The sequence below is a fragment of the Stegodyphus dumicola genome, chromosome 6 (genome assembly GCF_044657685.1).
Source record: "Stegodyphus dumicola isolate Sdum_Otavi_A_Nest chromosome 6, ASM4465768v1".
Classification (NCBI taxonomy): Eukaryota; Metazoa; Arthropoda; class Arachnida; order Araneae; family Eresidae; genus Stegodyphus; species Stegodyphus dumicola.
The window spans coordinates 166,646,427-166,670,218 of NC_140773.1; positions in this window are offsets into that span (position 1 = coordinate 166,646,427).

A 23,792-nucleotide genomic window follows, 5' to 3' on the forward strand; every position below is an offset into this window, starting at 1 on the left:
TTCTGCGAAAAATTAAGCTGACGGATATGCTGTATGGGAAGAAACCCGACGCGGAGATTATTGAAATAATCTTACCAAGATTGCTACCTGCTGTTCAAGATTACTTCGAAATTAGAAACCCAAGCACATTGCAGGAGCTCTTCGAATTGGCGGTGAAGTTTCAAAATCGCAGAATAGCGGAAAAAGCTAGAGGGGCATCGTATTCTCAAAGTACCCGAAGGCAATCTTCAAATGAGCAGACCAGAAATGCAAACCGCTCTTATGGGGGAAAGAGCTATCAAGCTAACTCATCGAACCTCGAAGGTCAAGGCCCAAAAAGGAAATTTGAAAACAAACGTCCGCGTACCCAGAAGGCAGAAGTTGAAAGGAAAGCTTTAAACGAGTAGAGGGGCCTGTGAAAGCGAGGGTCCAGACCCCGGAAGTTTTAAAAAAACCCTCAAAAAGACACTTAAATACGGTCATCGTGAAGAACTCACATCTACCAATTATACAAGTCCTGGTGGGCGATGTACCAGTAGAAGCCCACATCGATACAGGAGCAGAAGGAAATTTTATGAGCGAATCATTCTTCAAAAAGAATTTTTATAGGGTACGATTATTTAAAACCAAAAATACGGAAATTATAGCGGCGCAAGGAAAAACATGTCACTGCATCGGGAAATTATCATTAAACATACAGGTAAAAGAGGAAAGCCTCAAAGTATTAATTTTTGTAGTGAAGAATCTGCAAAATCCTCTTATTTTAGGTATGGAGTTTTTAAGGGCCGCGAGGGCCAAGCTGAATTTTCAAGACAGTTCCGTAGTGCTGGAGATGGACCAGAGGGTGGTGGAACCTGTGGAGAAACCGCAAGTGGACCTTAGCCATCTGAATGACCATGAAAGTCAAGACATCCAGCAAGTGGTGAAAAAAATAATTTTTCTAACTTGTTTTCAGAAAAGCCTGGTAGTTGCCAAATAGTTACGCATCAGATACAATTAAATGCCGAAAAACCTTGTAGGACTAAACCTTACCGCTATGACAAACAAAAAGACGTAATCATCGACGAACATATTCAAGAGATTTTAAAGAATAAAATAATAACGCCCATAAATAGTGAGTACGCGAGTCCAGTCGTCCTATGTAGGAAAAAGAACGAGTTTCCTCCTTCGGATAAAAGGGCTTGGAGGTTTGCTATCGATTAGAGAAAACTAAATAGTATTACTAAATTCCCAGTTTACCCTTTGCCGGTTATAGAGGAAATTATTAGACAGATCAAATCGACAAGATACATGTCTACTTTGGACTTAACGTCTGGCTACTATCAAATAGCTATGAGACCCGAAGACATACATAAAACCGCGTTTATAACAAAATCGGGCACTTATGCATTTTTACGCATGTCCTTTGGGTTGTGTGGGGCCCCATCAACATTCCAGAGAGCTATGGACATTGTTCTAAAGCCTGTCCTAGGAAAATCAACTTTAATCTATCTAGATGATATAATTATAACGAGTAGTACGTTGGAACAACACATTAATGATCTAGAAGAAGTTTTTAAATTATTAAAAGAGACCGGTCTTACAATTAACGCCTCAAAATGCAAATTCGCAACTAAAGAACTTAAAAATCTCGGTTATAAAATTTCGCAAAAGGGTATAGAAACTCAAGATTCAAAAATAAAAGCCATCAAGAATTTCCCACCGCCCAACACCGCCAAGAAACTTTCTTCTTTCCTTGGGTTATGTTCTTACTATCGGTCTTTCATAAAAGATTTCGCTAATATTGATGAACCACTCTTAGTAATCAAAAGAAAGAGAGGTAAATTTACGTTGACAGCGGAAGCAAATACAGCATTTGAAAGATTAAAAGAAGCGCTCATCAATGGCCCTGTTTTAAAATTCCCGGAGGGGGACCAAAACCTGGAAATTGCAGCAGATGTGTCAGACTATGCGGTGGGAGCGGTTCTTATGCAAAATAGCCATCCTCTGGCATTTTTTAGTAAAACGTTGAATCAGACACAAAGGAATTATACAGCTACAGAGAGAGAAACATTAGCCGTATTAATGGCAGTACACAAATTTCGAGTTTATTTCGGCAAAGCGCCAGTAACAGTCTTTTCGGATCATGCGGCTGTTGGTAGACTTTACTCGGGGAAAAACCTAACGCCCAGGTTAATAAGATGGGCTTTAAAACTCCAAGAATATAATCTCAGAATAAAATATAAACCGGGTAAGGAAAACAATGTAGCTGACGCACTTTCTCGTATAAAACTGGACGATGAAGGAAATGAACTTAAATGCGCTGTGTTGACTTCAAAAATTTTAGATTCTAGAGATACGATTATCACTGAACTGAAAGCTGATCCTGAATTTGGAAATATCTATGCATATTTGAAAGACCCCGAAAGCTTTGAGCACACAGATATCGATGCGATAAGAAATAGAGCAGAAAACTATGAAATAATAGATAATTTATTATTTTATACGAAAACAACAAACGAAAATCTTGAGTACAAACCAGTCATCCAGCCTCGCTTCAATTAAGCATTTAAAGGAATTACACGACGCGAAAACAGCGGGTCATTTAGGGGTCAGAAAGACTTTAAAAAGGGTACGCGAGGCGGTATATTTCCCGCAATTATACAAAATAGTAACTGCGTATGTCAGGTCCTGCCATCAATGTCAGTTAATAAATGATATTAATTACAGCCCGGCCGGGTACTTAAATAGCATTCGCGCTACATTTCCGAATGAAATTTTAGGCATAGATCTTCTTGGTCCCTTTCCCCAGAACGAGTTAAATAAAAATCGTTTTCTTTTAGTAATAGTAGATCATTTTTCAAAATGGACACAAATTGTTCCACTTAAACGCGCGTCAGCCAAAACAGTCGCATATGCATTCTTACACAGATACATTTTAAAATACGGTGCACCGATAAAAGTCATTAGCGATAACGGAAAACAATTCATTGGTCAAATATTTGAAAACATATGCACTGGGCTTGGCATACGCCATATCAAAATGGTTCCGTATAGACCACAGGCAAACATAGCAGAAAGAGTGAATAAAAATATAGTAAAAATAATTTGCAGTTACGTTAGCACACATCACAAGCGCTGGGATGGCTACATAAATGAATTAGCTTATGCTTTAAGAACGGCAAATCACGATACTACGGGAAAAAACCCAACAGAATTATTTTTAGGCCGAAAGTTAATTACGCCTTTAGAGAAATTATTCTTTGTGCAACAAAGAGAGCAAGAGTTTAAACAGAAAGATGTGCAAAAACTTATTGATCAGGCGCTTAAAAGCTCGGATACGGCAAGAAATAAGCAAAAATTGTATTATGATAGAAAACGCCGTGAAGCAGATTTTAAAGTTGGGGATAGAGTATTGAAGCGGAAATTTTCTTTATCAAGTGCCCCAGACGATTTTACTGCAAAGCTAGCTCCAAAATTTGAAGGCGCCTATGTAATTCAGGAAATCAAAGGAGTCGTATTGTATCTTAAGAACAAAAGAGAGGAAATATCTGTAAAGCAAGTCCCGACCAGGTGAAAAAATACTATAATCCAAATGATTTTGAAATCCTTAAAAGTTTCTTGCAGGACTCAAGCCTAAACGGAGTAGAAGGTCCAGAAATAACAACAACTGTTCCAGCACCCAAGAAGCAGAGAACTGAAGAGAGACCTAGCCCTTCTACAACCCGGACGACGGTACCAAAAAGAAAAATGAAAACTTTCAAACTCCAGCATTTAAGAAAAACAAGAATGCAGATGCACCGCGTAAAGAAACCGTGGTAAAGAGGAAAACACCACCTACAACGTATCGCAGGAGAAATTATACATCAAAGAGAACGCTCCCATGGCCAGAGATTCAGGTGCAAGCAAGGCCGCCGTTCCAGAAACTGAAACGGCAGCAGGAGGAACGAAAATACCAGGAACAACAGAAGAAATTCAAGAAGGACTCCAGACCGGAGGACGTCAAGACCAACCGTCCAATGAAAAAACGGAAACGACAACAACCCGACGATTACTCCGCCAAGAGGCCAGCATGCAGAGGACGCAAAAGAAAAACTAATGTGGACGACACTCGCAGGTCAGTAAGGATCCTATTCACGTCCATGAAACCTATAACATGGGAACAATTTTGCCACAAAAGAATGACGGAGTTTCAATCATCGATAACTCAAAGATAAGTTAAAATCTTCTATAATTTTTTTTTTCTTTTGTTCCGAAATGTTTTGCATAAGTACGAAGTTCTATGTCTTGACGAAAGTCAATATGTCTCGATTGAGACTTAGTTTCGTTTTACTTTATTTAGCTAAGGCAAAAGTATTATATTCTTTAAGTATAAAAGCTAAGAACAAGCATTTTCTGTTGGTCGAAAGACTAATTCTGTTATTTTAAAGCCAAAATTTGGCCGAAGATAAAAAAAACTTCGTATTCTTGTATTAATAAGAATTTTAGTTTCAGTGCCGCCAGCTTGGCGAAGAATGAGTAAAGTAAAAATTTATTTTCTCTTATTCATGTTATGGTAAATTGTAAAAATCATATGTATTAAAATTTTGTAAATGTACGTAAATACTTGAATGTTATGTAAAAGTAGAATTTAGTCTAGAAGCATAAAATTTTAGATGCTAAAAGTAAAATGTTCAAAAGCAATGAATTCAAAATTTAAGTATTAAACTGTAGATAAAGTCATGCTTTAGAGCGAAAGCCTGCATGTTTAAAGATGAATGAGGGGCAAGTTATAATGAATGTGTTTTGTAGGGTTCTCCACCTACACTTGAATTTTTAAGAATGTTAAAGTAGCTCATCGAGTTGTAGAATGTCGAGTAAGGTGTGTCTATTTGGTCGTTGAATTCTAACAAATCATGGTGGTTAGGGGAAGTGTTGTAAGACTAAAACACGTATATTCCCGTTTGACACCACACATGGTGGAGAGCCAGGGTAAAGTTAAATTAATGCTTGAAAAATTGAATGAATGTGAATTAAGCAATAACTAAGGAAAACGAATCGTTTAAAAACAAAAATTTATTCAGTGTCAAGAAAGTGTAAATTATAATGTATTTAGAAAGATACTGATACTTATTCCTTCCAGATGCTGGAAGGAAAAGAACAAGATTAATTGATGAAGTCCAGGAAAAGTTGCTGTAAGAAGAGAGATTTATAAGTATCGACAGAAATTTAGTATACAATTTGTTACATAAGATTTTTTTTTTTTGTGTAAACGAGGTTCTCGAGAGTTAGTTCAGAATTATAGAAACTTACAACAGGTCGTTTGTAGGACCTGCTTCCAAGTTTTCCAAATTCTGGCAGCGGCAAATGTAGGGTTTATATTTATTTTAACTAACATTTATTTTAAGTTTAAACTATCTTTCCTGTCAAGCCTTACTTTCCCCTGGAACTGCCAATGCCAGAGTATGTAAATTTTAACAGAACGCGCAAGGATTCAAATTATCAGCGGAAGTATTCTGAGTTAAATAGAAAGGAAACGAGTTCGAAGTGTGTTGTTCGTACTTCACGAGCGCGGAGGTAGTTAGCCAGAAATTGAAGAACCTCGCGTTTCGGCCTGTGCGCTTCCCTTGGAGAATTGTTAATCGTTCAGAGTGATATTCAAAGTTTGCTGAATTAGCAGCGGTATTGTAAAACGCGGTGAGGTTAGTTACTTTTAGAGAGCCTCGTAGTTAGAGTCTTGTTATTAGTTTCTTTTCAGCTTCTTATTTTTATTTTACCGCCGAGTCGGCGTAGTTTGTGAGCGTCAAGAGCACGCAATTGTAACTTCTTAAGTTGAATAAAAAGGGACTTAAACCCTTAGCAAGACTCTATCATTTTTCCAGTTTCAACAGTCACCTCTTGGTTGCGTGCAAGTTGGAGGCGCGCAACTCTACAAACTAAAATGAAAACAATAATTTGTATATAGTTTAATGGGTTAAAAATAATTAAAAAACTCTCTTTACACAGTTCATCTACAATTTTATATCTCGAATAATAAAAGCATAAGAAAAACGAAATCTGTTAGTTTAATTACATTATCAAAGGTGTAAGCTATTATCTTTATAAATTTATCAAGGGTATAATTTCACAAATAAGCAACATAAGGAAATGTATAAGAAAATTATAACCTTGAATATTTTCTGTTATTCTTCGTAAATATCCAACGCACGATTTGAAGTAGCACTTCTGAAAAGAGAGATGTTATTCAAAAGATAGCGTTACTCTTTTCTTCCTCTTCGGAATTTAATATTGAAGCTCAAGATTGCTTTCATAAATCAAGTGCTTAACTCTTGACGCCTTTAAATATTGTTTAAGACAAATTTCCATAAAAAAAAAACGAAATTCCAAATACATCCCTGTCAAACGCCTGTTTAAAAATTAAAGCACTTGAGAGTAAACGAGATTGACATGGAATAGCATTTAAATCCGCAAATTCTTGTCAGAATTCTAAGCGGTGAAAGAAGTAAATAAACCCAACAGAAATAACATCGAACATCCTTGAAAAATAAAACCTCGCTCTTTGTTTTTTTACTAAGTTGGTAACCTGATAGGCAAATGAAAAACGTTTCTTAAATGGGATTTAAAAAAAAAAGAAAAAAAAAACTCTCTTTAAATATCAAGCCGAAACCTTGTAGCAAACTATGATTGATTTAACACTAAATCCTTTATTTCAAACGTCAAGTAGACAGCAGGCCAATATGGTAATAATGAATGGCACGTTTGTTTAAGAAGCGAAACACCGACGATTCGCCTTATTTCAGTTATACATTGTGGGCTAAATGCCTGTCAGCCAGCTGTTTATTACATCAAGCAGTATGTTTTTGTAAAGTAATCTATTAATTGCGCTGAAAATTTTCCTTTTGAAGTATGACTTAGGTGAAAATATAGACATTAGAAATGTTGTTATCGTGAGTCTTCCCAAAATGACTGGCTCATAATGCTATATACGCTACTGAGAATAAATTATCCTTTCCCATTAGCAAGTGTGACCGTTAGACAAAAATACAAGGCGTTTATTTTCAATGTGCCTAGCGCATAAACCACAAAATATTTCCTTATAAGGAAACTCAAAAATGTTGCCATTTTACTAAACTCATAAAGATTTCTAACAAGTCTTTCATATTTAGTCAGTCTGTAACTGCTTGAGGAATTTGAGCGATTTAAAATCAATAAATGCATTCGTTAACATACTATTCCTTATTTACTTTTAAAGTAATTTATCTATTTGATGCAAATTAAAAATTCTTAAAACGCTTTAATAAAAGATATTACAAATGCTACAAGGTATCTCATTCGGAAGTGATAAAAAAAAGTGAAAAGGGAAATAAAAATCTTATATTAAAAGGAAACGAAATCAAATTTTTACGGGAAATACCTTTACGTTTGAAAACCAAAAGTGCATTAAAAGAGGTGCTGGAAGTGATCTCCTTCTACCTGTACACGCTTGTTAAACATGAAGCTGTATGTTCGCTTATGTTGCTGCCAGAGTATTGTATGTCTCTCCTTGAATTTCACGACGGAAATTCTTACGCAAATCGTCGATGTGCGTTCTTTGTGCTTGTACGCATTACCTTTAAGACGACCTCATAGAAAAAACTCAAATGAGATTAAGTCTGGAAAAGTGAGAAAAGTGATTCCACCGCGTTCCTATTCGCTACAGATGTGTGGCATGTAGCCGGATCTTGCTGGTAAGCCAAGTGTCAGCTGCTCATCATTCAGCTGGTTCCCTAATTCGTGAAAAAGTGCCTGGTGCACTTCGCCGGTAACAACAATGTAAAAAAAATTGGTCCGATGATGCTTCGCTGTGATAAGAACAAAACACACCCATCTTCTGTGCATGAAAGGGTTCCCCGATGACTACATGCTGGTTGTCACTACTCTATAAACGTGTGTTTCGTTAGTTCACGTGTTCTGACAAGTGGAACCATGTTTCATCACTCTACCACGTGTAATCTGGGAGCAACATACACGAAAATGCAATATCGTGTTGAACTGTTTATACAAATGGGAGGAGGTCACTTCCAGCACCTATTCTAATGCGCTTTCATTTCTCAAATATAAAGACATGTTATGAAAAAATTTAGTTTCATTTTCTTCTGTTATGAGATTTTTATCACACTTTTCCCGGGACCTCTTTCGAGAGGTATAACTTTGTACATATTACTTCAGTAGTCTAAGTTTTTTCAGTCATAACTGTTATGTCGCGAATTTCAATTATTAATATGTGTTTCAAGTCATTATTATTCTAATATTTTTATTTGTATTCATGTGTATTTTAATCTGGAAAAAAGTATTCTTAAGCTCTTAAGGTTTTATTTAACTCATTATTCTTGAGTAGGAATTGTAACAAAGGCGAGAGACGGTTGCAAGGAAACACATCTGGTTTATTGGTTATAGCCTTTTTTTTCTACTAACAATGGAGGCAGTAGGGTCCTTTTAACTCATGGCGTGTGAAACGGAAATTGTCTTCCTGTCGCTTTGTTAAGGTTGCAGTTTTCTTACTTCAAGACAGTGGGGGTTAGGTAATTGGATGCTCATAAAGTTAGTTTCGCGTGTTAGTTGGGGATCTATTTTTTTTTCTCACGTTATGTGTGCAGATGTTTTTCGGATTGCATTGTCAGATTTTCCCGTATTTGATTCGTCATGGGTGTGTCATTTTCTCAATTTAGATAACATAAAATTCCGGGATTGGTAAGATTTAATTTTATGATTTTTTTTTGAAAGCCTATGAACTCACAGAGGCGGAGAAACCGAGATTTCCTGGGTGCTTGCACCAGGCTAGAGATCATTCTGATTCAGATTTTTGAGCGAAAAGGAAAAGGAGAAGCAGAAAGTTTTGCGGGGCGAGCGACTTGTACAAGCGGGCTGCGGTGATGGTTGTAGCGGAGTCTGATTTGAGTGAATTTTGAGCAGTCGCGATGTGAAAGAAAAAAAAAGCGAACGAGGGGCGTTTTGCCCTGCTGCCGGCTTTGCCGTGCGGCCGGTTGCCGAGGCAAGAGGACTTGGGTTGCGTTTCTCTTTGCTCTAGAGAATTCTTTTTCTGCGGGATGTTTAAAAGTTTTGTGTGAGATGCAAGGAACATTTTCCTGCGTGATGTATGGAGAAATGTGCGCGAGCTGCAAAGAGCATTTTCACTGAGAGCTGATTGAGATGTATAGAGAAAAATTAGCACAGATTTTCTCTCTTCACCTGAATCGCCGGTTAATCTCCAACAGCCTTTTTCCGAAACATTCAGCATAAAATATCGCCTCGCCGCTTCGATGATGCACGTGATTGTGCTAAAAACTGGTGTATATTCAGCTACCTGTTATTGAATTGAAATTAAGAGCCTTCTGAATTGGACTATTAGTTCCCACCTAATGGACAGATAAAGCGATTCCTGGCTGTTTGAAGAATTATTAGACTGTAATTTCCACTCGCTATTCCTAATGATTTTTAGACGCTTCAGAAAGGAAAGAAAAATGGGCTTGGCTCATTTCCATGTGGATTGGACACTAAGGATCCTGCTAATCAGGAAAAACTGTTTTCCATCTGTGAGTGAAATTTTTAAGTATATTTTCTCTCTCTCTCTCTCTCTCTCTCTTAGTTTACCCGAATGCAGAACAGTTAATAATGATTTATCTACCTGTATATTGTTATTGCTTATATAAATTAATTATTACAGTTAGAAAAATTGAGAAGTTATTTATAATTTCAAGTGAATGCTAGTTTTAGGAGGATTAAAATTTGTTACACCTACTTAATTTGAAAAAAAAAAAATAATGTTAATCTTAATTAATGCAAGCTGTAATTTGGTGCAGTATTATGTGTTATTTTGGCTTAGAAAAATATGTGGTAGGATTACTGATCAGTTATCCATTATTTAATTATATAATATATTCAAGAATTTAATAAATGTGTGTTTAAAATTTAATTGTATTTGTGTATTTTATGTTGCATATATTTTACTGTGGTCTGTCATGTCCCTCCATTTGTTTGAGCCGGGAGGCTTTTAAGAAACATGGAGTAATTAATTGAATTGGGGTTATTGATATTTCCTTTTGCATAAGTTACTCACAACGCAAACCTAAAAGTTAGATTGTACTACCACTATACGATTGATTTATAGATTTACTATACGAATGTTTATAAAAATGTCGAAATGATATATGAATATTATGAATTAGATTTTGAATTTGAATTATTTGATTTTTTTTTTTTTTTTTTTTTTTTTTTTTTTTTTTTTGTGTGTGTGTGTGTGTGTGTGTGTGTTAATTTTTGTCCGGCACCATGAATGAAGGTTTAAAGTTAAAAAAAGTATTAAAACACAAACATAAATTTTTTCTATATAACAATGGTGCCGTGACCAGGATAAATTTTTTCTATATAACATAACTCCGAAACTGACTTTTCCTATACGTATTATTTAGAATGCGAAATTAAATCGGCTGATTAATTTAAGGAGACATTGTATTAAAATGCACCATTAACAATAGGTTTTTCTTTTTAACTCCAACCCAATCCTAAAAATCCCATATGTACACCACATGACTTCCTTCTACGGAATATTAAATTATACGCATTTTTTCTTGCATTTCATTTAAACTTATTAGATTGAATTAAGCATACTTCGCCGACAGCGCATAAACCACAATAGAATAAATGCATTCTTTAAAATTCACTTTGTTTACCATAGCGACACTCTGGCGCTAGGTTTGCTTAACAGTTTTATATTTCGTTCATATTATAACTCAGAAGGTACAAAATTTATATCATTTAAAGAATTATCTAATCGTTGCCACATGTTCTATTCAAATACTATAATAAAGCTAGAACTATGTATAAAAGATATTAAGCAAACAAAACAAAAAAGAAACAGTTTTTCACAGACAATTGAGTATTTCTCATTCAATTAATTCAGTTTTCACTTCGCGAGAAGGCAAAAATACATAAAAACTCAAAATATCTGTATTAAAAATTACGAAGTAAATCTTAAACACTTATTTCCTCGAAAAAAATTCCAGAAAGGATTAAGTATGATTTAAATAATAAATGAAGGCGTTATCTTTGTTGTTGCGAAGCTAAGTTTCTCTAGATTGGCGACAAATCCGCTACTCAGCTGTTTCAAATGTAAACAAGAGCAATGGCCGCATCAAATTAGGCTTAGCGGCACTTAAACAATTTTAAAATTGTTGATAATTCTAAAAATACTGCATACAGATTTACTAAAGGCATAAAACCCTTAACCGGAAGATAAAAAACAACATAATTCTATCATTTTTAAAGCAAAAAAATGTACAATTTACAAACATATAAGAGTAAAGAAACTGAGATCACTGAGCCGGGTAACACAGTGGATATATTTATAAATATATTTATATACGTTTGGCGCGGCCGATTGAAACCAAAATACGAGGTGCACACCTACGTGTTATAGGTCTTATATACAAAATTTCAACGTTCTGATTCTACTCGTTTTTGAGTTATGCGAGATACGTACGTTCGTACACACGTACGTACATACGTTCGTACAGGCGCCACGAAAAATTCTCTTCAGAATTCATTTTAAAGCAGTTTTTTAGTTTTTTTGGAGGAAAAGAGTCATTTATTCTGTCCTTACGTACAGATATCACGCAAAAACATTGTTAAATTGCATTCGAAAGCGGTCAAAGTGGATATTTTCGTTGAAATTTGCTGCCTGAAGCTTTTCGCGATTACAATACTTCCTTTTTACTTCGTACAAAAAAGTAAAAATTAATGTTGATTTCTTGCATAACTAAATTTTTCTAAGTTAAGTGATTCTGCTTCTTAGCAGAAAGAGGGAAGAAATTATAACTGATCTGAAATGCTGACGGTTTTTGACGAATCAAGTGGTTCAGCAGACCCGAGGATAGATTGGACGTTTGGCGGCATTTGAAGAAGAAAAAATTCCAATAGCAATGAATTAGATATATTGTGTTTTTCACCACACCTTTTCATGACAGGAAGCAGTTTGGGTGGTTTTCTGTCTCCAAGTTTCAACCTGGTGAGTAATTTCCCTATTTCTTGGGTACTTCTTTGCCCGCAATACTCAGTAATGGCGGCTTTCAGATCTTGATAAGAAGACTCAGTATGCTTCCGAAGTATGATGTCAACCAAAGAAGCAGTCTCTGGTTGCAAATCAGCAACGCAATAATTGAATTTAGTCTTGTGATCCGAGGTTTAGATATCACTAAATCGAAAGTTGATTCGCGCATAGCCCGGAACCACAATCCAGGATGAATAGGAGTGTAGATCGGTATCTGTACCGCTGCCGTTTCCTCCATGGTAGTGGTTGAAACATAAAAAACGCAGGACTTAAACGACTAAGCGCTGGAAGGAAATTTAAGCTTCATGTATGTAAACCATTATAAGCGTTTCCATGTCGTTCGGTTTGGGTTTTTACAAGTTATATTCCAAGTTAGTTGAAACAATCAACTTTATTAGCTTAACTTATTCTAAAAACACAAAAGTTATTACACGCTACACGAACTTCACAGAACTGATTAAAGACAATGTGTCGTCAGCTGTTGACGTGTGCAGCTTTGCGAAACAATGTGGCGCTAAATGGCGGCTCACGCAGTTGAGCGTGGGATAACTACAGCTTAAATTGCGTCGGAGACTGTCTCTGATACTTCTCAATTTTTAACATAAATCTTAATTCTAGCCAGAATGCACCGGCACGCTTAAATAAGAGGGTCCCAGCACATCTTTCATGCAACTGAAGCACAATTTCAGCAGAAAGTTCTCTGTATCTTAAAATTTTATTTTAATAATGAAGCCTCCTTAAAACCCGACTTTAACTTTTGAATGTATCCCTGTCTTTCTCTGGAAAACAAGCCCTTTAAGAGCTTTTTTAACAAGCCTTTTAAGGCAGAGAGTAATACAGAAAGAAAAGAAAACATTCCACACGTATGTCAAAGACTTTTTATTTAGGAAGTGCAATGCATTTACGACAGTGGGTAAATGTTTTGTTCCCGAAAGTACGAGAAGTGAAACGTTTTGGACGGATGTAATTAAATACGGGGAGTGAAACTGAACTTTTACAGAACCTTACTTTTGTTCTCAGCTTAAGACTCGGACTTCGAATGATATATTTTATTTCTGTCACATTCTGCTTCACAGCTAGAACTATATCGACATTGATCGTGTTGCAAAACTGTTGGCCTCCTCTTTCTCTGTTTTCATACCTACAAATTTTTTTACGCTACACATTCATTTCACACCTACATATTAAATTTTCCTATGGCAGCGCTTTTTCGCCCCAAAGCTCCTTTCCCCATCGCTGGTAGCCCATGGCGTGTGCCCCCGTTAACTTCTTTCATGAATCGCTCTCCCCCTAATAACTCTTCGCTCAAACTGCTTCGAATTTCCCTTCCCAAACGTAGGCAGTCATCTACAGCCGAAAGCACTATCGAAGCACGAATTTTCTGCCCGAGAGGTAATGGTGTAAATGTTCTATGGCTTTAACTATGGCGAGCAGCTCTTTTCTGGTGACACAGTAATTTCTCTGCAGTTTAGATGCTCCGACATCGTCTTGGCCGTCTCTCCCGACACTGTCATTGCTCGCATCCGTGTCAATGGTTTGTTGAGCTGACCATATATTAGGAGTTTCCTTCAGTTTGTTAAATGCATACTCCCATCCTTTATCCACAAGAATTTTGCTTGCTCTTGTCAGCTTGTTAAGGCGCCTTGCGATGGAAGAAAAGTTCCTTCACAAATCTTTTATTAAGGTACAATAATACGCCAAACAAGTATTAATTTAGAAGTCAAACAACAAAAATCAGCGTATGTTTTCAAATTTTCACAGGACTACTTTCGATGGTTTTACAGAACCATCACCCTCAGCTGCAAAAGCGCAAATGAACGAGATAAAATACGGGATTTTACATGTTTCTGTTGAGCAGCCCGCAAGATAAGACAGCCTTCAAACATCCGTGGCGAGTTTCTGGACTATTTCATCGGGCTTCTGTTGGCAAAATTTTAAAGGAAGCCTGCTATATCCTCTTAAACCCTTCTCCCCAAAACACAGCTCCAAATTACCGAAAAAACTTCGAAATCTAGTCTCTGATTTTATGGCAGATTTTGAAGGATATCCGCTGCATCTGCTATTAAAGAAGCGGCGACATGACAGACCTTAATTTCAGAATCCCATTCATTTCGTTTGCCACTACCGAGAACTGAGTCTTGTACACTTGTTAGAAGGTCTTCCTATCATAAGTATCGTAACGAGGGTCGAGAAAGAATGGATAGAAATTTATAACTGTCAAAATTGCTTCCTGCTGTCGCTATGGATTTCTTTAGGTTGTCAACTTCATTGACGACAGCAAAAACTCTGTCGTCTATTTGTTGTTCGACAGCAGAAAATCTTTCTTCAGGTTCTCCAACTTTATTTTCATACGTGTTTATTCTGTCTTTCATGGCCTCGAGGTTTCCTATTATGGCAGTAATTTATCTCTTGACATACTTTCATCTCTTCTTTGAATGCAGCAAAAGCTGCCTCTTTCTTTCTTATCTTAGTTGCTCATCCTTCGCTCTGATCACCGGGATTTAATCCCCCTTCTGACACCAAAAATTGTTGCATGCGTAAGAATTCGTAATGGATTGAATGCATACAGAACTTATGATAGCTTGATAACATTTATTTTTCCGAAAGAAACTCTTTGCAGTTTTGGAACCTTTCACAAAAGTACTCTTATATCTCCTCTCAGCATTACAGAATGCAATCAGTTCAAACTACTAAGACTACAATTCAAACTACTACAATTCAAACTACTAAGAATGTGAAGCTCAGTGCAAAGCGCATCTAAAAGCCAAAGCTCGCATGGAAATATCTTAATACTCTGAAGTCAGCTCTGAACTAAAAACTGAAAACTGATGCTCTGTCTGCACGCTGGACGCGTATTCCAGAGGTCCGTGGTTCGATTCCCGGCGGAGGCGTGGCTCATTTCTCATTTTTCATCTTGCCTGCTTCCCCCTCCCCCTTAACTAATGTCTCTACAAATTATGATATTTCGTGAAGTCATAAAAAGGCTTTAAATAGGTAATAGCTATTAAATTACTTAAAATTATAGAATATTGCACATGTTTATTGAGTTCAGTAATAATTATATAAATGCGTCATAATGCGATGCAAATTCACGCTATATAGTTACGTAGAAAATTTTACCCAAAGAAATAAGAAAAATTCAAAGACAGAATATCTTTACCTGCAGAAAAACGTATAATACTCTTTTGAACTAGCTCGGAAGCGAATGCTATCGAGGGATGACCTTTTCGTTAGGGAAAATTAGAAGTGAATTGGGAAACGAGGAATTTGGGAGGAGAGAAAACATAAGGGAGGTTGTTGATGGGAGACTCCGCAATGGGTTCCCGTCGATGGAGGAAGGAATATTTGGGTGAAACAGCATGGGTACGGGGTATTTTAACGGAGATGTGTGGGTGTGAAAACAAAGAAAGAAAAATGCAACACTTTTTACTTCCTTGTACGAAGTAAAAAGGAAGTATTGTAATCGCGAAAAGTTTCAGACAGCATATTTCAACGAAAATATCTATTTTGACCGCTATCGAATGCAATTTAACGATGTTTTTGCGTGATATCTGTACGTAAGGACAGAATAAGTACGTAAGGACAAAAAAATTATAAAACTGCTTTAAAATTAATTCTGAAGAGAATTTTTCGTGGCGTCTGTACGAACGTATGTACGTACGTGCGTGCATACGTACGTATCTCGCATAATTCAAAAACAAGTAGCCTCAGAACGATGAAATTTTGTATATAGGACTGCTATAACATGTAGATGTGCACCTCGTATTTTGGTTGCAATCGGCCGCACCAAACGTATATAAATATATTTATATATATATATATCCACTCTATTACCCGGCTCAGTGATCTCAGTTTCTTTACTCTTATATGTTTGTAAATTGTACATTTTTTGCTTTAAAAATGATTGAATTATGTTGTTTTTATCTTCCGGTTAAGGATTTTATGCCTTTAGTAAATCTGTGTGCAATATTTTTAGAATTATTAGCAATTTTAAAGTTGTTTAACTGCCGCTAAGCCTGTTTTTAATGGCGGTCATTGATGTTTATATTTGAAACAGGAGACTAGTGGATTTGTTGCCAATCTATAGAAACTTAGCTTCGCAACAACAAAGATAAAGCATTCATTTATTATTGCCAATTAAATCATGCTTATTCTTTCTGGAATTTTTTCGAGAAAATAAGCGTTTGAGATTTATTTCGTAATTTTTAATATAGATATTTTGAGTTTTTATGTATTTTTACCTTCTCGCGAAGTGAGAACTGAATTAATTAAATGAGAAATACTCAATCGTCTGTGAAAAACTTTCTTTTTTGTTTGGTTTGCTTAATTTCTTTTATACATAGTTCTAGCTTTATTATAGTATTTAAACAGAACATGTGGCAACGATTAGATAATTCTTTAAATGATATACATTTTGTGCATTCTGATTTATAATTTGAATGAAATATAATACTTATAAGTGAACCTAGCGCCAGAGTGTCGCTATGGTAAACAAAGTGAATTTTAAAGAATGCATTTATTCTATTGTGGTTTATGCGCTGTCGGCGAAGTGGGTTTAATTCAATCTAATAAGTTTAAATAACATGCAAGAAAAAATGCGTATAATTTAATGTTCCGTACAAGGAAGTCATGTGGTGTACACATCAGATTTTTTTACCACTACCCTGCCGATAGGGGACGAAAAATTTACCCATTGTCATAAATTCATTGTACTTCCTGGAGAGTAAGTCTTTGACATGTGGGTGGGGGATTTTCTGCCATCTCAATTTTCATCTCATTAATGCTTGTTTCGCAGAAAAGGGCAGGCATGCATTCAGGTGTTAGAAACAATTTTCAAAACAGACTTACTGTTAAAATAAATTTTTCGAAATCCAAAGAATTTTCTACTGAAATTGTGATTTATTTACATAAAAGGAGTGCCTGGACCCTCTCATTTGAGAGCCCTGATGCTCTCCGGTTACAGTTAAGATTTATCTAATAATTGAAAAGTATCGGAGCCGGGCTCCGATCATAGAGCTGTAATGCACTAGAGAGAGAAACGGCAACCCTGAAGGGGAACAGGAATGCGAACCACGTGACATTTGGAACATTTCCCAGATCATATTTCCCGCGGATCTTCCTTCCCATTACAGTTCCATGGAGAATTTGTGAGAAGCAAATGTTTTGCGTGTACGCGCATTGTTTCGGACTTCAAAATGGTACTTTCGTGCTCGGCATATAGATGAAATTCCAGATACGTGAAAGGTAGAGGAGTAACATTTCACAGCTGAGCTTTTTCTAATGTTTTAAAACGTAATTATATAAAATGTACAGGTTTTTTTATCCACTCTACTTGCCGTTTTCTAACAAAAAATAGATAACAAATATGTTTACTTTCAATCACGTATTTTCTTTCTTATATCATGTTTCTGGCATTTATTCCAATATTAAGAATTTGTTAAGTATTAAGAAAATAGAAATTATATAGCAGTTAAATTTCAAAACTTTAATAGTTTTAAGTTTCTTTTTAAAAATAATGAACATTATTTAAATTTTACCTTCTAAAATTATTTAAAATAAGTGCGACTACATTGTGCAACGTGCGTAATATATATATATATATATATATATATATTTGCTAGTAAAAGGGAGTCTTAATTTACCACTTTTCAGTTTCATAATTTCATTATTTACCACTCTCTCTTCCTTTTAACTTATATCTGCTATATTGACATTCATTTTTAGTTCAATTAATCTAATATCTTTCTCACTTTGATTCGCCTACTCCGTAGTTCTCTGTAATACACCGTATTAACATTAAATTTCCTTTTCGTATTAATATTAAATTTCCTTTTTGTACTATTTTCTGTTTTCACTCATTTTTCTTATGTTATCTATTTTTTTTTTTTTTTTATTCTGTCCTAAGTACTAAAAAACCTTCTTTTTTATTTATTTATTTTACTTATTTATTTTTTAGTTTGTTATTAGTTTATTATTTATTATTTAGTTTATTATTTATTATTTAGTTTATTATTTAGTTATTAGTTTATTATTTAGTTTTTTCTCTCCAGTTTTTTTTATTTTATTTTAAATTTTGTAGACGCCGAGGAACATATTACAAAATATTATTCTACAGCATGAAAATTATTTAAATTTTAAAAATTAAAATTTAAAATAAAGTTAAATTTTAAAATAAAGTGTCCAATTTTAGGGAAATTAATAATTTTGGCTGGTGTTTATCGATCTAACCTCTTCTGCAAATTCAACGGCAGCTTCTGCGAAATGACATCTTTCCAAGTTCGCATTTCGAACTAAGAGAAAAGAGAGGAAAAAATCGCCAGCCATGGCGATAGTACGCCAAAGTCTGGGTTCAGTTCCATTTCATGCCCAAACTCCTGCAGCTCATTCCTGTGCCACTTTTTCACCCGGTTTTGAATGGCGATACTCCGTCTAGTATATAACAGGTCTATGGCTCCGATGGGCACGTTCACAGTTTAAGCTTTGGTGTTCAATATATCTGTAGTAGTGTCTAATAATAAAGAAGAAAAGTGAGATGCATTTATCTGGTTCAAAATTGGTTGTAAATTATGACCAGCACATCGAATTACTTCATTTTATACGGTAGGGCTCAAATATTGTACACATACTACTGGCATTTCAAAAACGTTTCTCATAAAATTGTCATACTTATTTAATAATTTAACCAACAATAAAAAATTGCCATTATAACTAATGTTTATATCTTTACTATGTCCATAAAAAGCTAACGCATTTTTTTAAAGTAAGAATTTAATGTTAATTAACCGATCTAAAATCATTTTCCAAAATTGTGCCTCGTATTTTTATTGTCAGTAGAGGTGACTGCAGTCAATAATATACACACATGTCCATAAATTAAGGATAATGCAAAATCAGGCAAAGGAAGAGTTAGAAGCAAAACAAATTTGACTTATTTGTACAGCTTATTTATTAAACAAAAGTAAAGAGCAAAAAAAGATGCTATATGTTTGATATTATTAAAAAAAATAGCGATTTTTTCTCCCTGGAGCAAATTACAAAAAAAAACCTATTTACAAAAAACCAATATTACATGGTTTGTATGATTGTTAATACATTGTATGTCTCCCAGACGATGCAATACAGTCCGTACAACGCCTAGGCATGCTGAGTATCAAATTATCGATCTGATCTTGGGGGATATTACACTACCCAAAAAGCAATGCTCTCCGAAGTTCCGGTAGACATGTAGGAGGAGGTTGACGGGCTGCAACTCGTCGGCCAAGCATGTCCCACACGTACTCTACTGGATTCAAGTCCGGTGAGAATGCTGGCCAGTCCATACGGGTGATATCCTCCGATTGAAGGCATTGGCTTACGATGTTTTCACGGTGAGGATGGGCGTTGTCATCCATAAACACAAATTGTGCGCCCATGGCGCACCGAAACAAACGTGCATGTTGTTCCAGAATGACGTCCCGATAGATTTGGCTTGTCATAGTTCCAATTTGAACATGCAGGTCAGTTCTAGAACCCAGAATATTTCCACCCCAAACGAGCACTCCTGCACCACAATAACGGTGTCGTTCAATGATGTTTTCTTGGTGGTAACGGGTACCTGGAGCTCTCCATATGAAAGTCCGGCGAGAATCAGACCGCAAGATCAACCTGGACTCGTCAGAAAACATCACACAAGCCCACTGTGGCGGTGTCCACAATGCATGCTCTCTACTTCAGGGAAACCGCAGGCGACAGTGAGTTGCAGTAAGTGGAACACATCTGACAGGTCTACGAGCATATAGATTAATCTGCTGTAAACGTCTGTACATGGTCTGCCTTGAAATTGTCGTACCAGTGGCTGAAGAGAGCTGCCGAGACAGGTCTGAGGCTGTGCTCCGCCTGTTTCTTTTGACAGTAACTGCCAAATACCGGTCCTCATTCGGCGTTGTAACTCTGGGGCGACCTGTGCTGTAACGTCTACTCACATTACCATCATCTTGGAATCGTTGCCAAAGGCTGGAGATGACACTCTGTGCAATTCCAAGTTCGTCTGATACTTCCAGTTGGGTATGCTCACATTCCAGACGGCCGATAATTCTACCACGTAAAAAATCATCCAAATACGTCCTTTGTGTCATAACTATTCGGTTATTGCACTGAAATGCTTATAAAGCGCCAGCGAACAATTTTACCTCTTTGCCTGTATTCCTTATATATCACTCTTTTACACTCTCGTCATTGTGACGTACCATCGGTGTCATCTGGTTACTTCCTGAAATTTGCATATGATTTTTGAAGACGTGCGTAGTGATTTTACAGGTGATATATTTATTTTAGAGTTCGATTTCCGCGTTACTCCGAATTATCCTTAATTTATGGACATGAGTGTAGTTTTTTGTTCAGGCTGTTCAACAGTACTGGCACAGAAGATATCTACTGAATAATTTTTTCAAGGTCTAATGTTTCAATAATAGAGTTGACCCATTTTGGTGCTCTATTTTTCCTCTGGGCTTTCTTTTCTTTTTATTTGTGGGTCCTAATATCCTAATATTTCGTTTTTTCTTATTCATTTTAACTAATGCATGCGTAGTAGATAATTTATCAATTGTTATAGTTATTTTAATATTTCTTCATATTTTAATTTCCAATCAACAACTAATTAAGAGTTTGCAGAACTAAATATAGCATACAGACTGTTATAGATTCGGGCATGTAGCTGTTCTGATTACTTCTTTCATCAAATACGCATGCACAATCTAACCAAAACTAGCTTATATGGTTGTTTTGGTTAGATTGCGCTTGTGCATTTTATGACAATGCTACTATACTACAGGAGGGTCAATATAAGATGAAGCAAACGTATCCACAAAGCAATTCATTACACACCACTGAAATTAACAATAAATAAGTGTAGCTACTGAGATATTCGGTTTTATTTCTATTTTTTATATTATTCGAAAAGAAGGAAGATATGAAAAACTTTTATAGTTAATAAGATAATTTAATCACCAGGGCTTAAATTGCGCCGGACCCCACCGGAGGCCGGTTCCGGTACTTCTTAATTTTTGGAATAAATCCTAATTCTAGCCGGAGCCCTAAATAAGAAGGCTCCGGCACTTCTTTTATGTAAACAAACTTTCGGTTGAAATTTGGTCTCAAAAATTTTATTTTCAGTAATAAAATTATATCTAAAATTGCTTTTTAAATTTTAATTTATCTCTTTATATTTTGTTAAATTTTAATTTTAATTATTTAATTACTTTAATAACTAATTCTTTAATTATTAATCATTTTATTATTCATTATATTTATTCTTAATATCCTTTCCTGATTGCCTTCCATAGGACTCCGGCACTTCTAATTTTAGAAATTAAGGACTGTTAATAACAAAATTTAAAATTAAATCCATACACATAAAATATTAAGGATGGATTTGGAAACAAACTTATTATTTTATTATTAATTTTTGACTAAATAATCAAAAAAGTATTAATAATCAAAAAAGTATCGACTAAAATAATCAAAAAAGTAATGGCCTTTTAAAGCGCATAGGCCGTTAGGCATTGTCTAATCTTGCATATCTATAGCTACGCCACTGAAATCATGAAAATTTCCTTCATTTCAAAATAATTATTTACCAGTCTATACAGATGCATGAGTTTTTTCTACACGCAAGAGGCTTTCAATTGTATCACAATTTTTGTAATTCTGATTATGCAAATAACCAATACTAATGAAACAATCCAACTAAATATTTATCGTCCGTCTATAATACTGATATACGATTACAGTTTTACAGAGACATGCTATGAATGGACTAGAACAGGGATTCTCAGCCGCTGGTACGCAAGAGAAAAATAGGTGGTACGCAAAGAAACAAAGTAGTTTTAACTTTTTAAACTCAAAAATTTAAACTCCGACATCCTGATTGAGGTTTTTCAACAACACTCCTAAATTTATGCGATCTGAGCTTTTTTTCAAAGTCAATAGCCGCTTATCTACTTTAGCAAGAGGCGAACGATCGACTGCATGGCAGTTTTCGTGATTTTTCCATGTTGTACATATCAAAAATATTATTTTAGCCGTAGACATAACAAAATTTGCCATAAATTATGTTTTTAAAAGGCGTGATAGAAATGGATGCTGTATTTAATAGGAAATAAAAATAAGTTCTTATAAAAATGATAATTGTATCTCATTAATTCTCTTAGAATTTATTGATTTATTAGCATGTCAGCACGTTATGTGTCTCGATTTCCGGGCTCATGTTGCTGCATTTTCAATTAGAATAATTTTTTACGTCGGTTTGCTGTCTCTAACAGTAGGTATTTTGTCTTCTTGTTGCTTTTTATTCCTTACTTTTCTACGCAATTTGAGAATGTCGTCGTCTGTTTTTGAAGAACTCGTAATTACTGTGCATTTAAATATTTGTGAAAAAGTAATAAAATAAACCTAGATTTTCAAAATGGAAAAAATGGTTAGGATTGACTAAGCGGAAAAGTGAGGATTCACAGGGGATATATAAAGGGCAATCTACTAGCACTCATTGAAAATAAAAGAAAAACGTTTCTAGAAAATATAATGAAAGTTATTTATCATTTGGATTTACTTGGAATGGAGATGAAATGGACCCCCCACCTTAATCTGTTGTTTGCGGTGAACTATTATCCAATCAAACTATGAAACCATCGTCTCTTAAAAGACATCTTGAATCTAAGCATGCCAGTTTAAAGGATAAATCTGAAGACTAATTTAAGGGGAAATTATCGGAGTTCAAAAATAGTAGACAAGTAATTAAATGTTCTGTTACTTCAAGTGTAAAAGCTTTGGATGCTAGTTACCTGGTAAGCCTAATAATTGCTAGGATGGACAGGCTCCCACTATTGATGATAACCTTACATTACCAGCAGCTAAAGATGTCGTTTTAACATTATTCAACGAAGAAGCTAATAAACTTTAGAATATTTCGTCATCAAATGATACAGTAAGTCGACGAATTCATTAAATGTTAAATTCCATAAAAGAGACATTCAAAAAAAAAAAAAATAAATAAAACACAGTGAGTATTTCGCATTGCAGTTGGATGAAAGTAACGTACTTTGTTCAATTATTAGTTTACGTACGTTTCGAAGAAGGTAAATGAATTGCCGAAGATTATTTACGAGGGCCATCCAGGAAGTAGATTACGTTTCCGTCTGTGTCCGCTAGGGGCGGGGCTAGCGCGGCCATCTTGGGGTCAGAGCGTTGCGCAGCTCAGTCTGCATCTAGCCGTGCTAGTGAGAGGTTCGTGCTGTGCTCCGTTCAGATACTGTGACGGTTTGAAATGTCTGCGTTAATTGAAAATCCTGCGAGGTGCGCTCAGTAATAAGGTTTCTGACTGCAAAAAACTGTAAACCGATAGAAATCTATCGGCAGCTTCGTGAAGTGTATGGGGACAACATTATCACTGAAGGTGGAGTGGGTCATAAGATTTCAAAATGGCCGAACCAATGTTCACGACGAAGATCGAAGTGGGAGACCCAGCATAGTGACCGCCGAACTTCTCGAAAAAGTCGATGCTAAAGTCCGTGAAAATCGAAATTTCACAATAACGGAACTTTCTTTGAGTTTTCCACAAATTTCGCGAAGTTTGTTGCACGAAATCATCAGCGAAAAGCTTGGTTACCACAAGTTTTGTGCAAGATGGATTCCAAAAATCTTGACAGAGGACCACAAAAATCAGCGAATGGCTGCAGCGTTGAACTTTTTGGACGCTTACCATAAGGATGGTGACTTTTTACTCGATCGCATCGTT